This window comes from Chironomus tepperi, unplaced genomic scaffold (genome assembly GCF_022539635.2).
Source record: "Chironomus tepperi strain 1889 unplaced genomic scaffold, CSIRO-AGI_Ctep_v1 contig_445, whole genome shotgun sequence".
Classification (NCBI taxonomy): domain Eukaryota; kingdom Metazoa; phylum Arthropoda; class Insecta; order Diptera; family Chironomidae; genus Chironomus; species Chironomus tepperi.
The window spans coordinates 4,221,692-4,235,538 of NW_027226567.1; the positions used below are offsets into that span (position 1 = coordinate 4,221,692).

The following is a 13,847-nucleotide window of genomic DNA, read 5'->3' on the forward strand; positions in this document are numbered from 1 at the left end:
CAAAGAATTGCTGGCTACATCCCTGACCACAATATATACCCAATGAACAATTCAGCTACAAAAAAACTTGAAAATTTAAATTTTTGTGTGATTATCATACAGTAGATTTTAAATATTCTATTTTAGAATTTTTAATAGTTTTCAAAAATTTTATTATTATTGTCGGTGAAGTCGGAGGATTATTTTAGTTCAACATTAAAATAATGAAGCCACACTCGACTAAGTGGATTCTTAAAACATTCAACAAATAACATTTTATGAATAAATATTTTTAAAAATTCTACTAATTGGAATCGACGCTTCAGTAAAGCCACATAATATCATTTTGCCTAAAAATTTCGTTGATATTATTTTGTGCAAAAATTAATTTTCTATTAAATTAAAATAAAACCTCTGTTTTGGAAATGAAGCCATTCCCCATACATGATTTACAATTAAATGAAGCTTTTTGATGCAGTAAATTATTTTTTTTTTTGAATTTTTTTAATTAAGTTTATAGAAAAAGTTTCATACGAGATTATGCAGTTTTTTTAATTAAAAAATATGATAATGATGATATGTTGGCGGTTAGGAGGGAAATTGGCTGGAATGTGGCTGTGTGTTTCTGGAATTTATGTTCTATTGATTGCTTTAATTGACATTGTTGACGAGTAGAGGTCAGAATATGATTTAAATGTACTAAATATGAGCATTTTAGTTACATAACTTGAAGCACTGATGACAGTAAGGAAGTTGGCACTAAAATCCTGAAAAACACCCAAATTTGGGGACATGACCTATTTTCTCAGGAGTTATACATACTTACTTTTAGCAAAAGTCGGTTTATCGATCCAAAATCTGACACAAAGCTGCCGCGACATTGGCATCCGATTTAGACGATTTAAGCAGAGTTCGACACCAATTCAGAGTCATGCCAGATTAGACCGGATTTTTGATCAGCTTTCCGATTTGAAATACTCAACATTGCACCTTATTTGATGAAATAACCTACATTAGATGTTCAGTTAAGGACCTAGAACTCTGAAAAGTCATTCAGACAATGACTTTACCTAGTAAATGTCTTCCATAATATGATTATCAATTATTTAATCCTATAAAATATTAAATCCAAAATTCATAAATTCCAAAAAAGTCCATAACTGCTCCAAAATGATATCAGCTTACTCATTTTAATCCAACAAATCATCATCATAATTCTCTTCAATTCCATTTGATCTCATAAATGTTTCAATTTAAAATTCCATTTTAAATCCTTTCAAAACTTTTTAACAACATCATGTTTCCTTGACTCCCTTAATCCTTATTCATCTAAAATTCCAGAAGAGCACATAACAAAAAAAAATTCTGTTCCTCCTAATTGAACGGATAAAAGCTCAATTTTAAACTTTTTAACATAAAATTTTCATAGCCAGAATTTTCTTCAACATAAAATTTTCCTTTAAATAGAAAATTTTCCTCATCAAAATGAAACAAAATTCTTAATTGCAGTTTCCATTCAGAATGAAGACTTAATCCCGACAATGCGATTTCTTGACATCTATAGAGATGTCTTTCATTGAGGAATTAAAGATGGAAAACTTTTGTTGAGCTATAATTTGACATCGTTTGACTGCTTTTAAAAAGTTACCAAATGAAAAACTTTCGGGGTTTTTCTTCCTTAAAATGATTTTAATCTCATAAAATGTAATAATGTAAATAAATTGACGGCAAAAGCTGGATTTGAGTAGGAATGATTGGATGTCAAATTTGTAGTTTTCTGGATCTATGATGAGGCAATTTGAGTTAAATGAGGCATGACTAGGTATTTTGACTCGACGGCTGCAAAAAGTAGCTTGCTTAAGTCGAACTCTATGAGATAAAGTTCATTTGAACCGGCAATCATAAAATTTTGTTTGTTTCATTCAAACGTTGCAAAATGAGACTTAATTAAACCTAATTGTGTGAGATAAAGCTTATTTGTGAGTAATGCTGTAAGATTAGGCTAAGATAAGGCTTATTAGGTCAAAGTCCATGAGATTAGATGTCAATTGCTGTAAGACAAAGCTTATTTAAGTTAAATGGCATCAGTGAAGCCTTTCATAAGTCAAAATCCATGTTTTGAAGCCTGCCAAAGGCAATTTTTCTGAAATCACGTTTATCTAAGTCGAAAATCATGATTTAAGGCTTAAAAAAGCGCTCAGGCCACTTTTAGGTACCGGAGTGGTCTGTCTGGACCATGAAATCATGCCTTTTGCCTGTAAGGGGACACCACATGCTAAGTTAAAGAAAATTTCAGAAATCCTCCCCAAATTCCCACAAGAAAACCGCGCTAAAACTAAAATCCCAAGCTTGACACAATTGGAAACAACAATCGTAATCTACCCATAGGCCGAATGACTCATTTTATTTCTTATCTATCTTCCATCATCCATTCATTGTCATTGTGTTGCCTCAAGTACCATAAAAAAGAAGACATCTCTCACTCTCTTCCAAGCCTCACTCATTCGTTCCTATAAATGTTGAAATTTAAATTCATATTTTTCCCTCTCGACTCGACTCCATTACAATATGCTTTCACGACTCTCGACTTATTGCCATTATGGTTGTTGTTGTTCGTTTGTAGATGTAAATTTATTCAACGGACAACTTTTCATGTTCATTCATTATTAGCTTTATTTTTCTCTTATTCTTCATACTGCGGAGTAGACTCAACGATGAAGGAATGTCTAATTTGATTCTGTATATATTTTTTTTATGATGACTATGATGACAATAAAGACTCGAATAGAATAACGTTAAAAATGGAATAAACAGCTTTTATGATTTTGATCTGTGCAATGCTTTTTGTTTCATCCTCAACTGTCGTGTATCTGTTGAGAAGCTCTCATTATTCCGATACTTCTTCGAGTGTTGAGTGATAAGCATAAAAAAAAGTTTATTTTTCATAATAGGATCGTAGATGAATGGGACGGGGAAAATATGGATGAAATTGAGATAGGAATAGGAATCTGAAAAGGGGTAATAAAAGTTTATTGATAATGATGATTGGGAATATTCTTTTTCTGCGATGAAAAGGAATTGCGATGATTTTACAGATCTTAAGATGAGTATAAAGTTCGAATAGATGAATACGAGATTAAGTGGATTTTGTGAGAGAGGTAGGATAATGAGATAATTAATGATAATTTGCATGCTTTACGGAGTTGGAATCGATAATGAAGAGATTTGGTGATGTTTGAATAAGGGCTTAGACGAAAAAAAAGTTCCATTTACTAATATCTCTCAAAACTTTAAAAAACGACTTCTGTTAAATAATCTGAGTACCAAAACACAAAAAGGCAATATAAATACAGCCTCTAGTTCTATTCCAGTTCATTAATTAACAAATTAAGCTATTAATTTTAATTTTTTTCGAATTTTTGTGAATATTTTTGTTGTTGTAAACACAGAAAAATTTGTATGAAAAAATTCAAAATTTTCTTAACGTTTTTACAAAAAATCATTAATTTAACTACTTTAAACCAGTTTTTGACTAACTTTTGATATTTTGCATTGTAGAGCATTGAAAAATGAACAAGTACGACTAATTTTTGTACCTTAGAACTCATTATTCATAAAATTTCAAGCATTTTTGTCCAAAAACTCAGATTATGTAACAAATTTTCAGTGTCAGAAATCGAGTTTGTTTTTCAAATTTCGGCTTAATTATAGTGTTTTATTTAACATATTATATATCAAAATGTTCGTTTTTTAGAACTATACAAGATAGACTATTTAAATATTACCCTAAATATCCAGGAAAAGAGAAAAAAGCCAATTACATCACATTTCTGACACTGAATTTTCGAACGACTAAGCCCATAAAAATCAATAATGTGATGATTATCACTTGATTTGTCTCTACAGAAAAAGTGTAGCTAGGAACTATTTAAGGATGAATCGGGAGTGGTGAGTGCTATTGCGGGATTTTCGGTATGAATCCCAAAAATTTAGTCGAATTCGTGGATTTTTTTCTTAAAAGAGGAGCTTAATCACCAAATTTTTCATTCTTAGGCATGCCCCTGCTCTAAGTAAGGGTATGAGACATTGTTGTATGCCTCAGCCTAGTAATTGATAAAGGGTTAGGTCAAAATTTGGTACAGCATTGTCCTGAAAGACATTCAGGTGAAGAACAGGAGAATAATGTGATCTCACGCCAGAATGACTCTAGCGAACGGACGAATTCAGTGAGATATAGCTTCATGCTGGCCTAAAGCCATATTTTCCATTCGTTTTCCTTTCGGGTTTAAACTCTTGCTTCGAGCACTGCCATTTACAAAATTTGGGCTTTTTGAAAACTTGAAAGACACTTAAACTGCTTAATAGACATAGATCAAGACAAAGTTGAATCTCTTTAAGTGCTCTAAATAGCACTGATCTTTTTAAAACATTAATGCACCCCTAGGATATGCACAAAAAATTTATTTTAAAATTTTCTAATCATGTCATAAAAACTAAGACTTCAAAGCATCATCAACCCCATCATTCCTTATTCTTTAACTGCATATTGAAATAACTTCTGATTATGAAAATATTTTCAACATAATTATGAAGACGCGACAGAAAACGTTAAGTAGTTTTTGCTGTCAGTTGCACTCTCCGATGCAATCTCATTTCGTAAAATGTTAATTGAAGTAATAAAGTTCTTGGAGTTCCTTTTTTTGCATTAAAAATGAAGAGAAGAAATTTTCTTTCATTATTCATGAAAAAGATTGTCTGTTAAGCGTGGGGATACACATGAATGTGGATGAAGATAATGTATTCATATTCTCTATTCATAATTTCCTACTTCTCATCCTCAGCTTTTATATTTAAAATGTAAAGCACTTAATGTTGGTTTTAATAATAATAGCAAAAAATCTCGAGAAAAAGAATAACAAACAACAGCTGTAAAGCCGCAGTTCTACTCAATGCCTTTAGCTTTTTCAAAAATTATATCCCTCAGGTGAGGTGATTTACTTCTACATCCATCTCATATACAATGCTGTATTGTAACTAAATATGATGTAAGACAAATATTTGCACCTGCATACGCTCACATCAGATTTTTTTTCTATTATTCATCCCTTCTGCCTTTTTCTCTTCTTTACATTTATCTTATTTTTATGGTTGCTGATGTGATGCATTATTTAGATGGATGGGAAAACATGATTGGTGTGGAATTTGAAACTTCCAGGTTGATTTTTGTGGGTTGAAGTGGCTCGATGGCTTAGTTGCTTTGGTTCACGGTAGTAAACTATTAAGCACCGATCCATTGGTGATTAGTTCGAATCCCGGCATGAAAATCCTTTTTTCGTCCTTTTTTAACCATATGTCCTGGACTCTCAGCATCCTTTTTTGAGATTTTCTATTACAAAAACTTTGGACAAAATTCTGCAAAATTCAAATTTCATCAAAAAGTTGAATTTTTAGGCTAGATTTCCATCAAAAATTAAAATAATTAACTCCAAACAATTCAAAATAAATTCAAACCCAAAAAAGTTGAAATTTCACCAAAAAAGTTCTTGTCAGCGGTGGGATTCGAACCCACGCCTTCAGAAGAAGACTAGAATTCTCAGAACCGATTTTCATATAACTCTCGTTACTAATCGGAAGTTTGCACTTGAGTCTAGCGCCTTAGACCGCTCGGCCACACTGACATTGATATTTGATGTTGGCAAAATGAACAATATAAACTCGAGATGTGAAATAATTATAAATAGATAAAGAAAATTTTGCGTATGGAACGAAAATTTGTGATTATTTTCTGCGTGAGAATAAATCAGGGAATAAGAAGAAGAAACAAAAGAAAATTTTTTTGAAGATGAATGAAGTTATTTTTAGATATTGAACGACAATTTTATGTTGCTTAGTAATGATAACTGTAGATGTGATGTAAAGACGAAGGGTTCTTCATGAATGATGTCACAGTATGATTTATAACAGGAGTTTGTGCCATAAGGTGCCGTTCACTCATAACGTAATGCAAAAAATTGACATAATGTTTTAATTTTCAATCAACAAGATCTCAATCCTCCTAAGAACGTTACCCAATAAGTAAATGGTCCCTAAAATCCTCCATTATGCCGTTATTTACCATTGAATGCATCATTTTTGAATAATTTGAGGTTAATTTTTTTGTGTACTGAACACAAGAGTTCAACCAGTTCTTGAGCGTGGAAGTAATATTAGAAATTTTGTGAAAATAGACATGCTTTGATATTCTAGAGCGCATTTTAAGCTCTATGTCATATTGATGACAAGCTGGGTCACATTTTTAGCCATTTCTACTCCATGTGTCTTCCAAATCATTTGTCAAAGCTTTATTTGTTAAGTGTTTATCTCGAGTGGACAGTTTCATACTTAACCAGTTGCATGCCCCCTTCTAGGAACAAAAATCTCTTCTCGTCTAGAACCAGACATACAGCCAGTCAAATAAAAATCAAATCACTCAAGAACATTACCTTAATCCATCTCAAAATCCTTCCCAAAATTCACAACACCTCCAGACAAACCGACAATCCATCCACATTCAATCATCATCAGAATCCCGTTTCCGAAAAAAATCTCTGACAATCTGAATCATGTGAATTGCCATCACATAATGATACTTCACTTCTTCTATTTCATCTTCTTACTTGAGTGATGACACTGCATGTTTGCCTTTTTAATTTAATTGAATGTAATCAGTGATAATGGTCAGAATGACTTAATGGATGGAAGTTCATTGCATGCAAAAAAAGAAAGGAGAGGAAAAAGCAGCAACAGGCAAATCAATTTCCATGAAAAAAAGTTTTTAAATTCTCTGTGCTTTGGCATGCTTGAATTTTAGTCATGAGACATTGGTTGGAATGGAAAATAAAAAAAAGTTTAGTTAGTCGACTTTTCAATAACATTTCAGATGAGAATTTTTTTTTGTGTCCGGAAGTAGAGAAAGTTTGTAGTTTTTTATGGAAGTATCATGGGGAAAACTATCAAATGCCGAGTCGATTGAATTACTGTAACATGGAGTAAAAAAAAGTTCAATAATGTTAATGGCAAATGTTATTCGACATAGAAAAAAAGGAAGGAATTTAAGGATGCGGAGGAGTTTTATTTACTGGTGAAATTTCAATCAAATCGATACGTTTGTTTGGAAGTGTTTCTTGTATGAGAACAGGATGATTTTGATGTAAAAATCTTGTTCATGTTTGTTTGGAGATTGATTTTTAAGACGTGAGGAGTTTTGGTGGGATGCAGAATGTCTTGGAGATGATATGATGGGATTAGGATGATAAGTGGATGTTTTAGAGGCACAGAATGCGATTAGTCGATCATATGACCCGTATTGATTAGCACAAGTCGCTCTAACAGGCCAAGAGACCAATTTTAGGTACCGTAGTGCTAATACTGTACAATAAAAGCTTGATATTTGTCTGTTAGGATCGGTTAATCGATCCAAAATCCGGTACCATGTCAGATTCACGCCGGCCTGACTAAATCACATCGTTCGACTAATTACGTCCTCTGGCATGCTTATGAAAATTGCTAAAAAATTCTAAAATAGCCAGGATTTAATTCAACAACAGCCTAAATGATTTTCTTTATAGAAGTCCTCAAAAACACTTCAAAATAGCCAAAACGAAGAAAATTACCAAATTGCACAAAATGCGCCCCAAGAACCACCATTCCATCCACTTAATCAAATCTCTACTTCACTAACAGAAATAAAAATCCATCTCATCTCATACCCAACAGCAATAAAAAAAAGCTTTTGTAGTTTCTCTTTCACTCCTGAATCTTACGTATGTTTGTGTGCATTTGAAATGTGAAGTAGCGAAAATATTGAAAACGTATTAAGTTCAGTTTTCACTTCAGGCAAAGAGTCGTAAAAATGAGATGAGAAAATAGGAAGACGATGAGGAATAGTAGCTAGATCTACAATTTCTTTTATGGATTATTCAATGCACAAAAAAATCCTTCATGAATTACATTTCTCGTCTTGCTTCTTTCTTTTATTCGAATGCGATTATTTGATATTGAATGGGGGAAAATGTGAGGGATGGATGTGGGTATGAGGGGAGACTGGGGGTTGGTATGTGGGGGAACTAGAGGTGGGTAAGTCTTAAAATTCAGGATTGGAACTTGTTGGATTAACTTTTTAAGGATTCTTGAATTTTTTTCAAATTTTTGTGGATTTTTGTGCTTAATTGGGAAGATTTCACATGAAATCCACAAGTTTGGTCGGCGTAAAGTTGCATTTGGCATGGAACTAGCATAAAATCGACATAATGCTGTAGTTGTACCATTTTTGAGCCTTCTTCAAGCCATTTTTCACGTGGATGATCTTGATTTAACCTTCAAAAAGTTAAAATAGTTCATAATATCCACTGCCTTACATCCCAATTAGTACATCCAATCTATGTCCAATCAGTAAAAGTTCTTAATTTTTTAATTAAAAATTCTTCAACTTTTTTTCAATTTCCAATCATTTTCATGAAAATTCTCAAAACAAAAAAGGTTTTCGTACCGAAAAAAAAAAGAAATTAATTATCTGACCCTTGAGTTCAAGCCTCACGCCCCTCCATTCCATTTTACTATCGCGAGATATAAAGGTACACAAAAAAAGGAATCTTTAAATAAAAAAAGAAAAACTTTGTTACATTTATCGAATGAATGAGATCAAAGTGGAATAGAGAGACGATGTTGATGATGATTATGGTGCAGGTGGATGTAAAAAAAAAAAGGAAGAAATCTCGCTCGAGATAATGGAAAAATATTACCTCATCCATAATAATCTTTATCTTCATCCTGGATGTGAATTCTCAAAGAAATGTAAAGATTGCAAAATAAACGTAAATAATGGGAACGAGAGGCACAGGCATTTAATAGAACGAGTTTCTCTTTCTTCTTTGATTTTTCTTACTTCAATTTATCTATTGAAAGAGGATAATTTCATTTTTTTATTTGATGTGGCATGAAGTTATGATAAAAAATTTAATGGAATAAAAAAATACGTGGAGGGAAATAAAATAAAAAATGTAAAATGCGATTTAAGTCAAAGAAGATTATGCGTGAAGTTTTCTTTTATTATTTGAGACTTAAAATTTATGAAGAATGAAAAATTTTCAAGTGGATTTTTAAATTTTGTATGTTTGGGATTTTTGGGGATATTTGGAGTTTATTGAAGAATTTGAATTGTTACAAAATTGCAATTTTTTTGAAAAATTCGGAGAAATTATGGCTTAATGCGATTATTGATTCAAATAGCTAGAATAATCTTGTCAAATATTGTGAAGACATTATGCTAGAAAGTCTTAAACTGCCGGCTCCGTGCCAGTTTGATTCTAGATTTGGGCCAAATTTGATGAAGCCCGAACTGAAGACAGAGTCAAGTCACCCTGAGCCCGGAGTTTTGGATATTTCTATATCGTATTCTTTTCGAGAAAAAACAGTTCCATTTGCCAATAAAAGCAAACATTCACTGAGTTCTGAAACACATATCACGTCTATTTATGTTCTTGCTTACTTACTTCATTTATTGTGTATATCAATTGTGATCCATATTAGGCATCGTTGCTTTAATCCTACGATTGGCAGCTTGTTATATCAAGGCAATTTATTAGATTTGAGCCTTGTTCGACTCTGCCTCATAAAATTGCTTAGAGTTCGGTTTGGTCTCCTGATAGAGGGTTATAATGGTTCATGATGGTCCTAAGCTAAAAAGCAGTACTGAGTTGCATTCCCACACCCAAACAAAAACCTTGAATTTCTCCAAATTCACAAAACCTCCACAAAAGTACGCAAGTTTATCATCAACAAAAATTCTTAGACATAAGACTAACAAAGAATTCTTGAACTAGAACCAAAAGTCTTCCTTCTTTTAAAAACCCAAAAAAATTTCCATTTCAACTTGAAAAAGTTTAAACTTTCTAAAATTCTTCCTGATTTACTTTTTGAAAATAAAACAAAAAACAAAACTTTCTCTCAAGCATAAAGCAACATAAATTCATGGAAATTTATTTTTATCGACATGTGTAAAGTTTATAGACGGCATTAACAATGTTATCTGTTATTTATGTATTCAAAAAAAAAAAACTCCACGGATAAACTCCATCTACATCTTCAATTCCCATTTAAATGTTAAAATTGAACATTAAAAAATAAGGAACAACTTCACGTCGCTTTTTATTGTTGTAAGGAAGAATCTCCTTCACTTGCATTAACCTAATTTTAACAACTGTTTATATTTCTGAATTAACGTCATTGATTTTTATCGTCCCTACTTTCTTTAATGGAATGTATATACTTATATCGCAATCAAGACATGGAACATGAAGATGCGAAATTATGAGGCTGTTAAATGAATTTTAAGAATTTTTTATTTGCCATTTTTTCCACTACATTGCTTATGGTGTCTTTTTGGAGCTAGGATTTTGGAAGTGGAGATTGTTAATTTTGACTGTATGTCTACATGAGAATTGAGATTAGATAGATCAAAATTTGATAGAATTGTATAATGAAATAATGGAAATTTTTCGAAATTTAAACAATAAAAATTGCGAATTCTTTTATTCTATTGAAAATATTTAACGTTTTAAACATATTTGGGAATCTTCAAATTTTGAAAATTTTGACATTTTATTATTTTAGGGTTTTAAATTTTTCAAAATATTTAAAATTCTTGAAATGTTTCAAATTCTTGTTATGTTTTAATTTTTCGAAATTTTTCAATTTCTTTTAAAATGTTCAAATTTTGAATATTTCAAACTTTTTAAATGTTAGGAATTTTTTAAAAATTTAAATTTTTTAAATTATCTGAAATGTTCAAAAAATTTAAGAAATTCAACTTTTTCAAATTTTTGAATTTTTGAAATTAGATATTTTAAAGAAATGAACATTTTAATCTGATTTTAAGAATTTTTTCAAAACTATACTCAATTCTTTAAGTGTCTTTAGGTTTTATAAACTAACGAAAATCATCATTTATGACGATTTGGCATAACAAAATTGCATAAAATTATTAAATTTAATCAACTTTTATCATCAATTTTTAATAAATATTTTCTTTTTAATTTATTTCTTTCTAGGTAAGTGAACAATCATGATGAAATATCTGAAATTTTGAAAAAGATAAGTACCCACTTGATTATTTATGAATCATTTTTAAACGACAATTTAAAATCTGAAACGAGCCTGAAAAACTCAAATCGGTTCATAGATTCAGTCTCAGGTCAAAGAGAATTTGACTTGGTGCCTGATTTTGAATCGATCAACTAACTAACTTGTGATATACAAGATATTCAGGAACAAAAAAATTAAATTTTTTCTCAAATTCATACAAGAATTCAGAAATTTCCAAAAAATGCGTCTTAAATCATTCACACTAAACATTTCCAACTTAAATATCTGTTATTATTATTCTTACAAAAGATATGCTTTTGCTCCCCTTCTTTATGCTATTTTTAAATGAAATTTTATAATGAAAATGAAATTATGTTGCTATTGTAAATTAACAAGTATGATCTATGTGTACAATAAAATTCATATCAAAGAAAAATACAATTAAATTAGGGGAGACTATCCCTTATATTTATGGGCACAATTTCTATGTCTATGAACGATAAAAATGTTCATATTGTGTTAAAATTAAATTTTTGTGGGTGCTAAAAATGAATTTTTTACGATTTTTATGTTCATTTATGTATGAGCATGCGGTAAGAATCTCCAGTATCAATTATTGTGTAATTTTTATTACAAAAATTTAAATGAACATAAAATTGCTTTAAAATTTATTCATAATTCATGTTATTATTCATGTCAACTTGCATGTTACTTTATAATTGGACGAAAAAAAGGGAAGATTTTTGGGAGATTCATTTTATTGCCTAATTAATTATTTGATTAGAAGCTGTTAATAGTAATATAGTAATCTGGTATTTTGATTTTATGAACTGACGATAATTACTAGTGATAAAATTGTTCTGATTAGATGATAATTGCTACAATTACAGGATAATAAAATGAATTGTAATTTTACGATGTTCATCATTATGTCTATCATATGAATGAAACTTTTAGTTAAGGTCAGATCTTATAAGTAGCCCTAGCAGGCAAAAAGAATAATTTCATGATACAGACCACTTGGACTCACTTGGGTACCTAAAAGCGGTCTTTTTTGCCTGTTAGGGTAACTTTGGCGTCTAAGTAGCGAAGATTCTGTTTAATCGATCCATTTATTGGTAGTTCTGACATTGTCAGGGTTAGCTCTTAGTGACTGAGTGGTTAAGATACAAACCTAATGTCTACATCTCTCTTTATGACAGTGCGTTTGTCCAATTCCCTTCAGAAGCTTAATTCATATACCTTACATTGAGTTTTGTCGATATAGCAAGGATTTAGTATACCCAACGACTATGATGTTTCGATAATCAGAGTCACTAACTACTTTTTTAACTAAAAACTTACTCGGATAGCTTTTTGACAAATATTAGCTTCATAAAATTTGAATTATTTCCTCAAAAATAAGAAAACATCGTCATTTCCCCTTAAACATATGCAACCGAAGTATTTTGATTTAAAAATCAATACATAAATTTTTGTTCAAAAATTGAACTAGGTCTATTTAGTTAGCTTGGTAATAAATATGATCATTAACTAATGTGACCTTTTAACTCATCCATTTTAATCCCAAATTGTCCATTCAAAGTTTAATTTCCACATAAGTGTCATTACATTATCAATTCCCTCTCTTACCATAAAATTGGACATTACTTATGAACGACCGCATAGTCCAATCAAATAACAATTTAAATAAATAATGAACTGATCAAAAATTGTCACAAAACACACCACAGAGCATTAACTGTATTCATTCTTCATTTCCACATTGTCTCTAATATTCATAAACGTTTATCAACATTTTTATCATTTAATCAGGTGTAGCGATGGAACAATGCATGATGTTCCGTCACTTTTTATATCGTTTAATTATTTTTCCAAAAAAATTTGGCTTCAAAAGGTTTCTGGTTCGAGTTCGCTCCATTTTCCGAGCATATACAAATAATCAAATTGCATATTTATTGACTTTTTTTCTGTATCCAATTTCCATTTCTAAGAAATTTTTCTATTTCGGAGTCACTTTTTTTGTTATTTGAAATATCCATCATTAAAGTCAATGTAATGAAATCAAAATGCACATTGTGGCATTCAGTGAAGTCAGTAAGAATAATAAACTATTAAATAACATTTTCCTTACTGGTAATGTTCTAACTACATAAATGTTCTAATACAGTAAACGTAATAAAATGCAGAATAAACAAATTTAAAGATAAAACCAGACTAAAATGAAAAAGAGAAAGCAATAAGCAAGTTGGATATGAGATTGGGATGTGATGATGTGAGAGCGATGTTAGGAAGATGTAGAAAAGTTAGTGGAGATGATGTGATGCTGAATGCGTAGTTTGGATAGTTGATTGATAGAATGTTTTAAAGTATTGGAGATAGATTAGGAATGGAAGATATTGAAGTGTAGGTTGACTCCCAAAAGACCTTAATACGCCCCTGAGACTACCTAGTTATATAATTAGTTGATGGCAAGCTAATGCTCAGTTAATAGCAAGTCAATGTCCAGTTGATGGCGTAGTTAAAATCTAGTTGATGGCAAGGTAATGTCCAGTTGATGACTAGTTCTAATGTATTTTTGTCCACTTGGTGATACATTAGCTTACACTTTACGGTATCCATCGCTGTTTGGTTTCGATTAATGAGTTTATCAGTGTCGGAGCCTTCATGGAATCGACAAGGAGCCTTTCTCATTTTGGTGACTGTGCCTTAACTTCTGTACAACTACTGAAGAACTAGCTTACAAA

At 31.0% G+C, this 13,847-nt stretch overlaps 1 protein-coding gene and 1 non-coding gene across 8 annotated transcripts in view; one reads left to right on the plus strand and one right to left on the minus strand.

Annotated features, from left to right (window-relative positions):
• Nucleotides 1-13,847, plus strand: part of LOC139098383 (protein sickie-like) — a 215,028-nt gene that overhangs the window by 33,754 nt on the left and 167,427 nt on the right. The window lies entirely within an intron of this gene.
• TRNAL-CAA (transfer RNA leucine (anticodon CAA)) lies at nucleotides 5,524-5,657 on the minus strand. The gene is made up of 2 exons: nucleotides 5,620-5,657; nucleotides 5,524-5,569 (listed from the first exon to the last, which is right to left on the minus strand). It is a non-coding gene; the product is annotated as a tRNA-Leu (tRNA).